We start from the raw sequence: 13682 nt of genomic DNA, 5'->3' as shown, positions 1-13682 counted from the left end.
GAGGAAACAATACAAACCAGACTTACTGTAAAAGACAAGAACTTTCATAAATGCAGCTGTTCCCTTGCAGAAAAATAAGTTATTTGGGGGAAAATAATTTTTTTTACTTTACAAAACAACGACAGGGATACCAAATAACTCTTGGCAAAAGCTGTGCAAAGCTGAACTCTGCCCAGTTCCACCTCTCAGGCACCTTCTGTGAAACAGTCTATGCTGGTAACTAGGATTAGCAATTTAATCTTCACACCATTTTAGCATGGACATGTAAGGTTCAACAAGCCTGGAGATGAAATCATAAAATTAAGTCTCTACCATTTTGAAGTTGTATGAACAGTGTTTAACTGGTTTAATAAGGGTTTGTTTGTACAGCAGAAATGTTAGATATAGCAGCTCAGCAAGTCCAAAGGTGTGTCCAGCACTGCCAACACCCCAGGTGTTGGCACACCCTCCCATCCACAGACTCTCTGCTGCAGGTCACAAGGGCATCTTGGTCTGTAAGACACACCTCACTTGAGAGGCCAGACATTCTTCAACCCCTTGTTACAGGGCACAAGGAACTGCTTCTGTGTCCTCTGAAATAGATCTTGCCTTCCTTGAAAAAAGCCCTCAAGTTTGTGCTAAAGGAACAAATGGGAGCTCCATCCTCCAGGAGAACTGAAATAGCAAAAACCACTGAGAATTAAGTACTTACTGCTCTACCTTCTTGATGAGTCAAATCACCACCTACCTCCTCTCTCTGTCTTGCAAGTGGCTGCTTCCTATGGTAGTAAGGCACAAGCCAGCAGTGAGAACCACTCAAGATAACCAGAAGCTACCTGATTCTTACCAAAACTGATGGGAACCACATGATCAACGTTTTTTTGAGAACTCTGTCAAATTTAATGCCAAAATTGCTCTTAAGTCTTCTACTTAGGGTACTGGCTGACTGTAATTAAGGTACATAGTCAAATGGAAACACCAACCAGAATTTCAGCCACCTGAAGAGTCCCAGGCACTCAGGTCTATTTTAGGTACTGAAAACAACCTTTAAAACTTGAGTCAAGATTCCTTTCCTTGAACTGAAGATCCATAATCTTTGATGAGTCCCATAACAAAAACTGCCATCACAACAAATGCACAGGCATCTCCTTTCCTGGATGTGGGTGGTTTTGGTGCCTGCAATGGTTATAAGCAGCAATGTACTAAGGGAGTACAAAACCATGAAATTTAGGAAGATGAGTAATGTATGAAGTGTGAAGGCAGTGAGAGATGATCCTCATATTATGTGCTTTTATTTAATAACTTATAAATAAGTATCAGCTTTCTCCAAATTGCCCCTCAGCCTAGCAATTACATGTTGGCTGATTTCTGGTTAGTGCTGTTCTTTTATAATAACAAACTGTTCCCAAAGCCTCACATACAGAGAATTAGACAATCAAAGCACTGTGTGTGATTTTCCACTTAATTCATTCAGTTAGCTGCAATTAAAACAATACAATTCAAGGCCTTGTGTGTTTCTCTGAAAAAATACAAAACTTTACTTGTTACTATTAATATATACAACCTACAAGAAAGACTTAACAAAGCCCCTTTGTCTTCACTGTTACAGTAGAGTAATTTTCTTATCTTTTTCTGTAGATGCCCTGGCAGTCATCAATATTTCTTTCAGTTGTTGCTCTTCAAAAGACACACACTTTTCATTCAACTGCACAGAAAAAAAAAAAAGGAATCCAGTGGGACAAATTCCCTTGGTGAGCAGATCCACTGTAGCTGCCTGGGAAGGAATCTACGTGAAGGTGCAGGATTTCCTTTAAGGAGATGCTCAAACCTATTTGAAGGGAAGAAGCACCATTTTATCAGGCAGTAACCAAATTTCTGTTAGATTTCACCTAGATATTTTAGCTAAATATTTCATATTTCTGGAAAAGCAGTGTTTCATGGCTACTGATCTCTGTTCACCCCCTTCATATAAATCTCATACCAAGTTTTAGCATGACTATAAAACTTTTCCTTTTTTTTTATTTTATAGAGCTTCACTAATGAAACCTAATGACAATCTATTTAATATTATACCAGACGTGGAAGTGCAAAGAGAATAGAAACTGTACCTGGCTCCACAAGAAAGCAGTAAGCCACTCTATTAGAGTTGCTGTGACTGTCTCCTGTACCACCAAGCTCCCCCAAAACTGGACATCAATCATGAACACAGTGCATGGAGTGCTCAGAGAGCAGCAACATCTCTGCCTTCTGAGGATGCACTGTGTCTGTCCAAAAGCAAGGTAAATCTTCACACTATTCTTGGCAGAAGGCTATCCTCCTGATGTGCTGGTCTTGGGTATGTTAATTCAGTATTTCAGTAGTTCTTGACAGAGGCTTGATTCAGCCTAGTCCTGCAACAGAATAACAAAGTACTGATTTGGATCTTGTATTCTTAATTATTATTCCACAAATATAAATGAGCATTTCACTATAGCTCAGTTCCTCAAGAAAGAGCTATTGTCTGCTTTGATAAGATGGTATGAAATTTATCCAAACATTTATCAAACTATGTGAAATCTTATTGGAAGAATATGTTCTGAGATGTTGTGAATAAAGTCCCCCAGGATAAAGTAACCTCAAAATACATGTCAGAGTAGAGACTCCCAAAGTCTGGTCCAAAGGGAGCTCACAGCTCATCTAGTGCTCACTTTTATTCTTTTCTTCCAGTACACAGCAGCATAAAAAGGCCAAGACAAAAAAACAAACAAAAATCAGCATTTCTTTTCCAGAAAGTCAGGCCTCTGCCAATCCCAGTTCCAAGAAACACTGTCCAGTATTTTTCTTCCTTCTAGTTACTGTCATTCTACAAAGATGTTACACAGTGATGAATGACAAGGAAGGCAATTCACCAAACAAGGTAATTTTTATTAAAATAAATGCTAATATCATACTTGTGGCATATGACTTTATTCTTGAAGAATCCTGCATTTTGCACATAATCTGGGTGAAAGAAATTTAGTTGAAAGACCACATCTCCAACTACTAATGAATGTTCCCAGAAAGTCTAACAAAAGGAAAAAAACCCAAACAAACAAACAAACAAAAAATCCCTATCTCTGCTTGGCATGTTTTTTCCAAATGTGCTCTCTAGGCTTAGGTTGTTGTCTTAGAGATAACACTGTATATGTTTTGTAATAAACATACTTTTGATAGCATTCCAGGGCAACTGGATCACGAAAAAAAATTTATAAAGTTAACTTATCATCAGTGTATATCAAAGATCATGTTATTACAATAAATTATATAGAGAAAGGCACTATCCTTGCAATCGAGATTTTTCATATCACTTTAATATGTTGACGTTATCAACTGACCTATAAATACCAATAACATTTTCATTGTCATGTACATTTAAGCTTCTTAAAGCTTTAAAGTGCCTTTATGCTTAATACTCAAAAACATGCAATTCAATTCCAGCAAGTAACTCCAAAAATCACATCAAGGAAGTTCTTTATTGGTTTCTCTCAATGACTTCCAGATTAAATCTGCTCTTCTATAATCACAGAAAAGGCTTCCTATAAGTATCTCATTTTAAACCACATGGTTGAAGTTAGATATTTTCAATGCTGTGACAAAGGACCATGCAACTAGAAAAGAGTTAATAACTCTCCTGATGATTCACATACTGAAATCAGTGCTCACTCTTAGCATCAGAAGAATGAAACCATATTTAAGAACTAAAATAAGATTGTGAAGCACACAGAAGGAATTGGTTTGGCTCTCAAAGTATCTACCTTCTACCTACTTACCTTTCAGACACTTGGGCTTCACTGAACTTCCAAGTACCACTGCAAGAATGTGCACTACCAGTGCAATGGGTGCCAGAATGCCAAGGTAGGGAAGAGACAGATGTATATCTGCTCACAGCAGTGTTCCAGATTAGTGCTAAAGTAAGAGTTATGAGCTACATTCATTTCAAGTAAATATAAGATTATCTATACTCAGTTCAGGCCTTCTTTAGTCATTGTTTACTTGGAAAGAAATTATAGATTATGTGGAACAGCATTCATATTTCTCAGTGACAGAAAGTGAAAGTGAAGAAACTCTTGCCCTTCTCCAGCTCAGGCCAAGGAAAGATCCATGCACAAATCCCTGAGGGTGACATCTACCCAGCACAACTTACCCATTCTGTAAGGTCGCAGATTAAAAGCAGTTGGCTCAAGCCTCTGGATAAAGAAAGGTTTCATATCAAAATAGTCTTCCAAATAGAAGTTGAGTACACAAACTGATCATCTCTCCTTGTAACAAAAGCTTTCATTCATAATGTTTGCTAGAAGACAAGATCTCTACTACACTAGAAAGGAGAAACATAGTCCCCTTACAGGCCCATGCATCTTGAACAGTTTCAGTTGCAAATGGACAAGTGCTCTTCACACCTTCTAGAACAGGGAAACAAAGAAGAGCGAAAGAAATCACGGAGTGCTCCAGAAACTCAGCATTTCCACCTAACTTTCTATTCAAGTATTTCTACCCTTGATTATTGATACTAAACAAATCCACAGATACACTGAATAGCAATAAATCTGCAGCAGCTAATAAATTTAAACTGAGCTAGACATCACTGCTATACTGAACAAAACAGATTCTTCCCTCCACCAATATTGACTAGAGCAGACAGAAATGCAAAAGCTGTGTGATGACAGACTTTCATCAGGGCAGGCCTTGGCAGCAGTATAAATTCAATGGTTTGGTCCTGAAAGTTGTGGCTTCAGCCCCAGATCCCAATTCGTTACCACAAACTACTAGTCATCTCTCTGAGTAAATGCAGGACCCACTCCTACTCAGCAAGGCTCCATCAGATTTAAATATCATCCATGCAAAAGGCCTGCAGCTGAAGATCCTGGGATAGGCATGGCTACTCAGCACAGCAGTGGGCATGACACAGCTGAGCCCCTTTCAGCTTGACAGCAGAAGAAGATGTCCTGAGCACCTTCCATCCCTGCAGGCTGCCTACCTTCTTGGACAGCCCCTCAAGAACACAGCTGCTTTCTCTGAATCAGACACAGAAGACCACGGATTAATGAATACTGCCTGTATCCCAGGAATATCCTTGGGACCTTAATTTCAGTCCTTGGCCATGCTCCACTAGGCATTTTGCATGCATTAGGCAAAAGGCAGGTTCTGTATGTCGGGGCTCCTCCAAGAAAGGGCTGTCCACCTGCAGTAGAACCTGCAGAGCAGCAGCTTTTGAACCATTCCACAGTCTAAATTGCTATTCACAGCATCCAAATGTAGCTAGCTTAGCCTGTTACTGTCAGTCTTTCTGAACTCTGTCAATGAGGCAAACCTGCATGAGCACCAGTGGCCACAGCCATCCAGGAACTCCAGCTGATACAGGATACAGATGAAAGTCTATGGGGCATGAGGGCATGGTTGCATGGGGCAACCTTTGCTTTGCATTTTGGTGCAGATGTATACAGAGAAAGCAGTGATGGCAGAAATGAGACAGTGGGAAACTTAGAGAAAAGGAGGATATCTTACTTAAAGTCACTTTAAAGCATATTACAAATCTGTTAAATCATTGTGGCTTACCCTGTATTTCAGAGTAAATTAGTAACTTTTAAGGAGTGGAGAAACTACCACTCCACTTTTAAATAATGAAAATGCTAAAAAACCTACACTTAACAGCTCTAAAACTGCAGCAAGTCACCCACCAACACCCACTCCTCGTCAGTAGGCTTTTTTCAGCTTTGCCTATTATTTGTGTCAAGTCAGAGATGTCTAAGGTTTGCTGTGCTTCTCTGCTCAACTTTGATTTGAGCCCCAAATGTTACAATATGTACCTGTGCCACTGACCTTTCCCCCATATTTGATCTAAATAAGTAAAACCCACAGTTTCCAAAATCATTTGGATTCACTGCTCTGAGTGCATAGTTGTAAAAATATCTGCTTTAAGATTAACATCCAATTTTATTCATGCCTGAGGCTTTACCACAGCATCTATTTTTGTAAGATTAACAGCAAGATCCCAGTTCTCCAAAAATGTAAAGAGTAGCAGACCATTGTAAAAGGAAGATGATGTTTCCTAACCTGCCCTGCTCACATCCAAGAAGGTACATTTTCCTAGCCCTTTCCACATTGGGTGTAATTTCCATTTGCATTTTTGCACCCGTAACACGCAGTATGTATATGAGTCCTTCTACCTCCCATTAGCTGGAATGCAAACTGTGGGTGCCAAAAAATACTAACATAAATCTCACATGTGCAAAGCATCCCCTGAAAGACAGCTTTTACTCTGGAGGAGTTAAGAAACAGCCATCTTCCAGTACCCTGCACAAGAGCTGTTTGAATCATCTAACTTGAAAATAAAAGTATAGAAAATGAGCACTTGATATTTTGGCTAATCCATTTGAAGTGAGTATACATAAAGACATTTCTTTTTGGATATGGCAGCCTGAGGACAAATTGAGGGCAATTTTTAACCTAAACATCAGAGATGTTGCTTTAAATACGTTTAAATACCAGTGCCTTTGGTATCTGTCAATTAGAGCTATTGCATTGCTGTCAACTTGCAATCCTGCTTTAGTTCTAGCTTTGCTCCATCCTACACAGATCTGTACAAGTCAATTGTCTCTTGCAAACATGCACTAACCACTGGAAAGTGAAATTAATAAAGTGTGAGAAAATCTGATTCATAAAGCTGACATTCCTGTGCCCAACAACTCTTTATATAGGCAAGCAAAGCAGTAAAAGATTATCAAATTGCAACTGTCAATCCTGACAAAATGCATCTCAATGATGGAAGGAATTTTAGGTTTTAAGCTAAGCCATCACCTCAAAGGGTTCTTCAGAGCCTGTCAGTATCTGTACTTTGGATGGAAAGCTACCACTGAGTGCAGTGTGCCCAACATACAGAACCTGCCACAAAATGAAGTTCTTCATAAGAAAGCTCATCTCAGTCTTGGTTGGTAACAATAACAAGGAGACAAGATGAGAACATCAGTCTCAATTGTAAAGACAATGTTTTCCTCCCATATTATTCTGTCTGTCATGTTCCCTTCAGGTTCCAAAGGAATCCCTGTCTCATATATCATTATTTCCCACAAAGCTTGAAAGCCCTCAGGAGGGGTTTCTTCCTGCCCACTGTACCAGCCTTGAAGTCTGAGTACCTTCAGAGCAGTGACAGAGGCCTCTGCCAGCAATAAAGGGGAACATCTGCATACCAATTAAACTGCTGAGCGCTGAGTAAAAAAAAGAGAGAGGAAAAAAAAGGGGGGGGGTGGGGTGGGGAAAGCCTTGAAAGCAAATCTGAGCCAAGTTCTAATTAACGCCCTAGGTACAGATTCACCACAGCACTTAAGCATGTAGTTAACTTTAAGCATGTATTTAGTTCCATTGAAGTCGAAAGACAGCATCGAAGAGGCAAACTATATTAGCACAATTTAATACTCTTTTGGCTAATTAATCAGCCATAAAAGTTTACTATGAGATCTGTATTCCTTATTTCCCTCACTGTGACATTTCCCGATAAAAATACTTTAATGTGGCTGGAATAAGCAAAAAAGGCACTACTCGTTTGGCTGTCATGGGGTGCTTGGTCCTACAGCTATGAAAGCCAGTCCCTAAAACAGGTATAGGAACTAAGCTCTCTCCACATCACAGCCTACTGTCTGTATCTTCTATGTGGTTGCAGCTCACAGACACAAAAAACACAGCATTTGTCCTGAGGAGCAGTAATTGAAGAAACTAAAAGAACTGCAGATGAGCAAAGCCACCAGGCTCATATCAGAGACATCTTTCCTTTTCTCTATAAAGAGGTGTTGGCTCACTGCAGCTCACCAGTGTCATTTGTGATTGGAGATAGCAAGGAAGCGCAGCAGACAGAGCTGGGTAAATGAGGGAGGCTGAGAGCAAATGCAGGTTTGGAGACAGAGCTGGTGAGGCTCCCAAGGAGGCACTATTAGGCAGAGCTGGGGTGAGAGGGAGAATGCTGGTGTCTAAAGGCTAGGCAGACTGGAGTCTGGCCCAGCCCCAGTGTGGGCAAGGGCTAAACTCTCCTCAGTTTCAGTGCAGCAGAAAAATGCCCTGCAAAAAAAGAAGCCCAGAGTGCAATCACCACTTAGCTGAATTGTCCCAGATACATCCAACCCATTTCTCCACTTGGTAAGTCCAGTATGGAGAATGGCTGCCAACATTGCACCAACAATATGCATGCTAGATGTGGCCTAAACATGGTCTCCAAGGGTCAAATATGATTAACTTTTGAGGTCCTTTTGACTTCAGAAAAGTAATAACCAACCACTCTGTAAATCAAAATGCAAGGAGATAAGCTGGCTGGTGTGTTCTTGCTAGGGATTTCTGCAAGAGTGAAGCCCCAGAAAGTTTGCTGAGTATCATTAATGTTGCACATGGACCTATAAAGCAAGAAAAACAAAAGCAGAGGACATAAACTCCTGATTGACAACACTTCTTTATCTCATCCATCATGAAAAAAGAACAAAAACAATTCTCCAAAAATTAGAAGAGCATGAGAATAAAAGAAAGTATCAGCACAGCTTTTCAGATTAACTTTGAATTTCCTTGTTTTCATTGGTTTAAGAGCTCTATTGTTACTCCCTTGTTTTTTTTTAATTGCAGATACTAAAAATTCTTTTATCTTTCTAAGTCTCTAGAGTATGTTATATAATTACATAATTAAGGCCTCTTTCAACTGGATATAATTTACTCTATAGTTTACACCAGCTGCACGAGAGCCATTACAGTTTATCATTTAAAATCCTAATTAGAGGCTTCTTAATTAGTGGATCCTTCAGTCACTAGACTGTGACTGTGTAAAACAGGCTTGGCAGCTATTGCATTTAACAAATCTACACAAAATGTTTGTGTGAAAACAGGGTGTGTACAAGTCCAAAAGCACAGTGCTTGTCCTTGCAGGTCAGCCCATCTGCATATGCAGAGCTCCACACATCTCCACTCCCCTGTCTCAGTGCCCAGCTGCTCTGCACACAGCCTTTCTTTCATGCCTGTGTTGCTAGAAACTTCCAAAACAAGACCCCAGCCTCACCAGGCTAATGTGACTGTTGCCATGTTCAAAGATGATCCAAAGAGAAGATGGGGCTGTGCCCACTGACTGCCCAAGCCAGCTCTTGCATGGCTCATCAAAAGCTTTCTCCAGCAAACTCAGCTCCTCGCTGCTGCTGCTGCCTCTCTCCCTCAGGAGCTCTCCTCCATGCTGGATTCTGCACACACTTCCTCTGTGCTGCCCAATGTACTCATATCACTAGAAGGAAGAAGAGGGGAACCAGACTCTCATTTGCAGACACTGACAAATATTTCTCATTAAACACCACCAAACTAGCAGTTGGTCACTGAGATTCTAAGTACAATATTTGCCCAGAGAAAGAACTGAAACTCCATCTTCTCCTCTGGGTAGCACAATGCCAGGCAGCAGCTGGTGAAACTAAAGCAAATCTTAACAGGAATCACTCCCTAGAACGAGCCTCATGTGAACAAGAGACTCATTAAGATCTGCCACTTAGTGAGCAACGGGCTTGTCCAGACCATACTCTGGATGGACTGGTGGGGTTTTATTGAGTTTTCACCAGATTGTAACACAGCAGCTGTGTTACAGTGGGTCTGATTTGGGGCCTGCCAGCATTTGGGAGGATTCTTTTCAATAGTACAGTGACAAAATCATGAGTTCTTGTTGACTGCAGGATAATATAAATCAGCTATTGAAAACCTGTATCATTAGTGCTATTGCTTTCCAGTGGTAGATGGCTGCAGTAATGGATTGGCCCCTCCATCTCATCCTCCCACTGGAAAGCAACATATACAGGACTGATCAATAACTTGATCTAAGTTACTTGTAGATATGTCAGGTGCAAATATCACCCATTCTCAAAAGGTTTCAAAAGACTGGGTATTTTTGTAAAATTTAGGCAAGGCAACAAATTGCTTTGGATAAATTGTCATTCTGGTTGAGAGCAACATAACCGGACCCACCCACATTTGGATAAATTGTCATTCTGGTTGAGAGCAACATAACCGGACCCACCCACATTGTTAAACTTGAGTGTTAAATAGACAGGAAGCAATTCTATTGTATGCATGTATTTCTTTGTGGGGTCAATAGCTCAAGACATTCAATCTGAAAAGCATTTTTTGGAATAGCCATGTTGCTGAAGACCTTGTTTGATAGGAAATAACTAGATTATTTCATGGAATTTGCCACTAATTTCTACATCTGAAATCCTAAATTACTTCCAAAATCAATAGCAAAATCCACAGTCATTACTAGACCCAGAATTTTATCCTATTGCATCACAACATATTACCCATTTAATGTAATGTTGTCAAGCCTTAAGTCAATGGAAACTTTACAGGTCACAGAGAGGGGTTTAAGGGCCTTCCCTACATAAAGGTGGCATCACTTTGATGCCATTACTATGACTAAAGCATGTACGTGTGTTTCTATCCCTGACCCCACCTCTGCCACTTGCCCACACACAGAAGGGATACGATCAAGTAGATTATAAAGCAGGTGAGAGGCACAGATATTTCACAGTTATCATCTTACAGCCCCCAAGGATTTTCCATGGACACACACGGAAGCAAATGTAAGCTGAATCCTGGCTATACACTGAGTCCTACTGTGGTACTGACACCAGGGAACTCTTTTTAGGGGAGAAAACGCTTTTCAAAAGGTGAGCTGTCATCTTCTGAAAACCCTTGTGACAAGCTGCCTACAGATTTAACTGAGAACTTCCAGAGATATCATATTTTTTTGAGCTGACCTTCTTAGGAATCTTTGTACTCCAAACTTCTGGAAAACCTTGCACCTTAAATCAAACACCCTTTTAAACTGGTCCTTGTACAACACTTAAAATTCTGTAGCCTGCGTGGTGCAAATACCAACTTTCTTTAGTTCAACAGCATCAGAAGTGATGTAACAGAAATTATTTCACCTGATTAATTTTGGACTGACTTCTGTAAGAGGAGCAGGAGAAGAAAAGTAAGGTGGTGGCTAGGTTCAGGTAGCCATAACCATAAACAGAGGAGAAGGCTGAAGACAGAGGAAGAAATAACATCATACTAATATTTGCCTGCTGGTCCAAGTGAGTACCATGAATTTCCTCCTCCTCACAGGATTGCAGCTGTGATGCACTCCACCATGTAAACCCTGGGAAAGCAGAGCACAGGACAGCCAGTGACTTGGCAAGGCCAGGGACCCTCTGGAGCATGATGCCTGCAGCAGATTGCACCAGCAGAGCACACCAGCCCAGCTCCATCAGCACCAGGGCACCATGATGAGGAATCCAAGCACCTGCACTCAGACCACAGCCATCCCAGCTACACAGGCTGGTGGCTGATAAGCTCCAGCCTCATGGCTGCTGCCAGAACCCTTAGAGGTCAGAAGAAAGAAATGGATCTCTCTGGCAGTCAAGAGATTCCTTTTTATGGAAGTAGAATTATAGATTATAATTTTGTGTAGATCTCTGCTCTTCTCCACTCCCACAATTTTTTGTCTGTTTTGTTTTTAAAAAAAAAATAAATGAAAACATACCAAAAAAGCTCAGTGTCTTATTTTAAGACCTGTCTATTTCACTAACTTGTTCCAACCTCCATCACAGCTCTCCCCTCGTCAGCAACTGCACCACTAAACCTCTGCCCACGTACAAATGCACTGGTTGAAGGTATGAACTGGAATCTCAGTTAAAGGAACAAGCAGGCATCTCAGAGACTGATACAGCTGCTATTTGCATGTAAAAGAGGAAAAGAGGTGCATGACTGAGCCCAAATTAGCATGAGCAAAACCTCCCACTGAATTTGCAAACTGCAGCTTGCACAGTAGTGCTAATAGAGCTGCACACTTTCCTCACAAAGGATTTCTACCTCAGCCATAAGGAAACTTGTATAACAGAGGTCCACAGAATTTAGCACGAACTTTTAAATCCCTACTTTTCTGAAATACAGAGTGCTACAGAAAAACAGTGGATGCAGGGTAGTATGAATATATATCCAGGTTTAATTTCACCCCCAGTTCCAGCTTGATTCCTGAAGCTGGCTACCACAGAGAGATGTGTTTTGTAAGGCCTCCATCACTTCTGTACCCCTAGATTTCTGAATGTCCAGAAATTTTTACAATGCTCAGTGCACCTAAAAATGAAAACCTAAATAAGGAGGGCAAATGTACATCTAATGCTCTACTTCTACCCATCTCTTTGCAATATCAGCTCTTTCAAAGGGATGCTCCTGAGATTAATTTATTGCTAAGTCTTGGCAGTCTTGATGAAGACACACATTTCATAGACTACAAGATTTCTGGATTTTAACATAGTCTTTGTCTCTCTGGCTGTGTACAGAGGTATTTAAGCATCCATGTCTATGCCTATACCTACCGAGTCAGAAAAAAAGGATTAGATGTCTCAGTAGACTGTTCAAGAAGTGCAATTTTATGGGTCCCCCAAACCAAACTGTACTTTGAGGTCTTGTTGCAGAGAAGTTATAGACTCTTTTTACTTTATCCTTATACTTTCATGGAGGCTGTTGGAAAAATTCAGTGCGTCCACTATTTCTGCAGTACGGTTAGCTCATCTGAGAAACTAGAAAGAACAGTAAATGCAGATATTAATGGTAATAAAAATCAAAGCTTAGCCCCACACGAAGAGAAACAAATTTCAAAATGAAAAATTCGATTACACAGTACCTGTCTCCTGTCTTGACTTCCTCATTATACACAGAAATTAACCCTGTCATTAAGTACTTTGATCAGGCTGTACATAAACAGCTTATAACGGCATGAAATTTACCACAGCAAGCAGGCAAATGAACAAGTGGAGAAATACTGACATTTGAGGCTGCTGTCAGACATCAAGTGCTCCTACTCCCTCAGGGCCAAACTGCTAGAGTAAATGAGGTTACTCCAAGGATTAATTGCTCCCTCCTGGTTTGCACTACTTCCAGAACATTTCAGCAATAATATGCAGGACACTGTCATTTGGAGATCAGTAGCACTGTTCTAAGATCTCTGAGAGATTTATAAACTGGGCTTTGTAATTACTCTTTGGGTTAAAATTCAGTATAGAAATTCTCAGCCCACAATTGCCCTGAAGCAGTATCCCACCTTTTTTAAGTGTACTGAGGTCAAAAGAGGAAAAACAGCATTTAAAATACAAATAGTCACTACCATCTATCTACTTAGAATTAAGGCATGAGAGGAAAGGTGCCCATGGCCAAACTGGTCCAGGTTTGCATCACTCAGAAATTAGGTATGGCACTATCTCACACACTCCAATTCAAATATTTGTAACCTACATCTGGAGAATATGCATGCACTAATGCCCATTATAAGCAAGACTTCTGGGCAATTTAGAGTTTTTTTCCTGGTTAGTTAGTTAGTTAGTTTGTTTGTAAGGATTTTGGAGCAGAAGTTGTTTTCTTTTGGGATTCATTTAATGCAGTGTAACTTTACTTAGCTGTGACCCTATCTAAATTCCTTGCACACACAGACTGCTGTGTGATCAGGGGTGGTCAGGCCAATAGGGTCTCTCCCCAACTGTGCTCCTGGTTTGCCATCAGTCCCTTGCCATCTCTCAGCCTTGTTTTCAACCAGCTATGTTTCCTGCTGGCTCTTCCCACCTCTTTGTTCAGAAGACCCTCAGTATGGAGAAAAGCAATTAGAGTGCCCAAGTACAATATCTGCCCCTAAGCACTACCTGGGG

The 13682-nt window shown here is 40.6% G+C and overlaps 1 long non-coding RNA gene across 5 annotated transcripts in view; it reads right to left on the bottom strand.

Moving 5' to 3' along the window:
* LOC306805223 overlaps window positions 1-13682 on the bottom strand; it is a 103903-nt gene that overhangs the window by 47344 nt on the left and 42877 nt on the right. For 4 of the 5 annotated variants that reach the window (XR_013775151.1, XR_013775152.1, XR_013775153.1 and 1 more), the window contains one exon: window positions 1428-2369. The exons of the other annotated variant lie outside the window; for it this stretch is intronic. This is a non-coding gene — a long non-coding RNA (uncharacterized lncRNA). Of the gene's footprint in view, window positions 1-1427; window positions 2370-13682 lie in introns of those variants that run through there. 5 annotated transcript variants of the gene reach the window in all.

The sequence above is a fragment of the Erithacus rubecula genome (genome assembly GCF_903797595.1).
Source record: "Erithacus rubecula genome assembly, chromosome: 9".
NCBI classification, from domain to species: Eukaryota; Metazoa; Chordata; class Aves; order Passeriformes; family Muscicapidae; genus Erithacus; species Erithacus rubecula.
The sequence above is the reverse complement of the archived record's forward strand: the minus strand, read 5'-3'. Positions and strand labels throughout refer to the sequence as shown.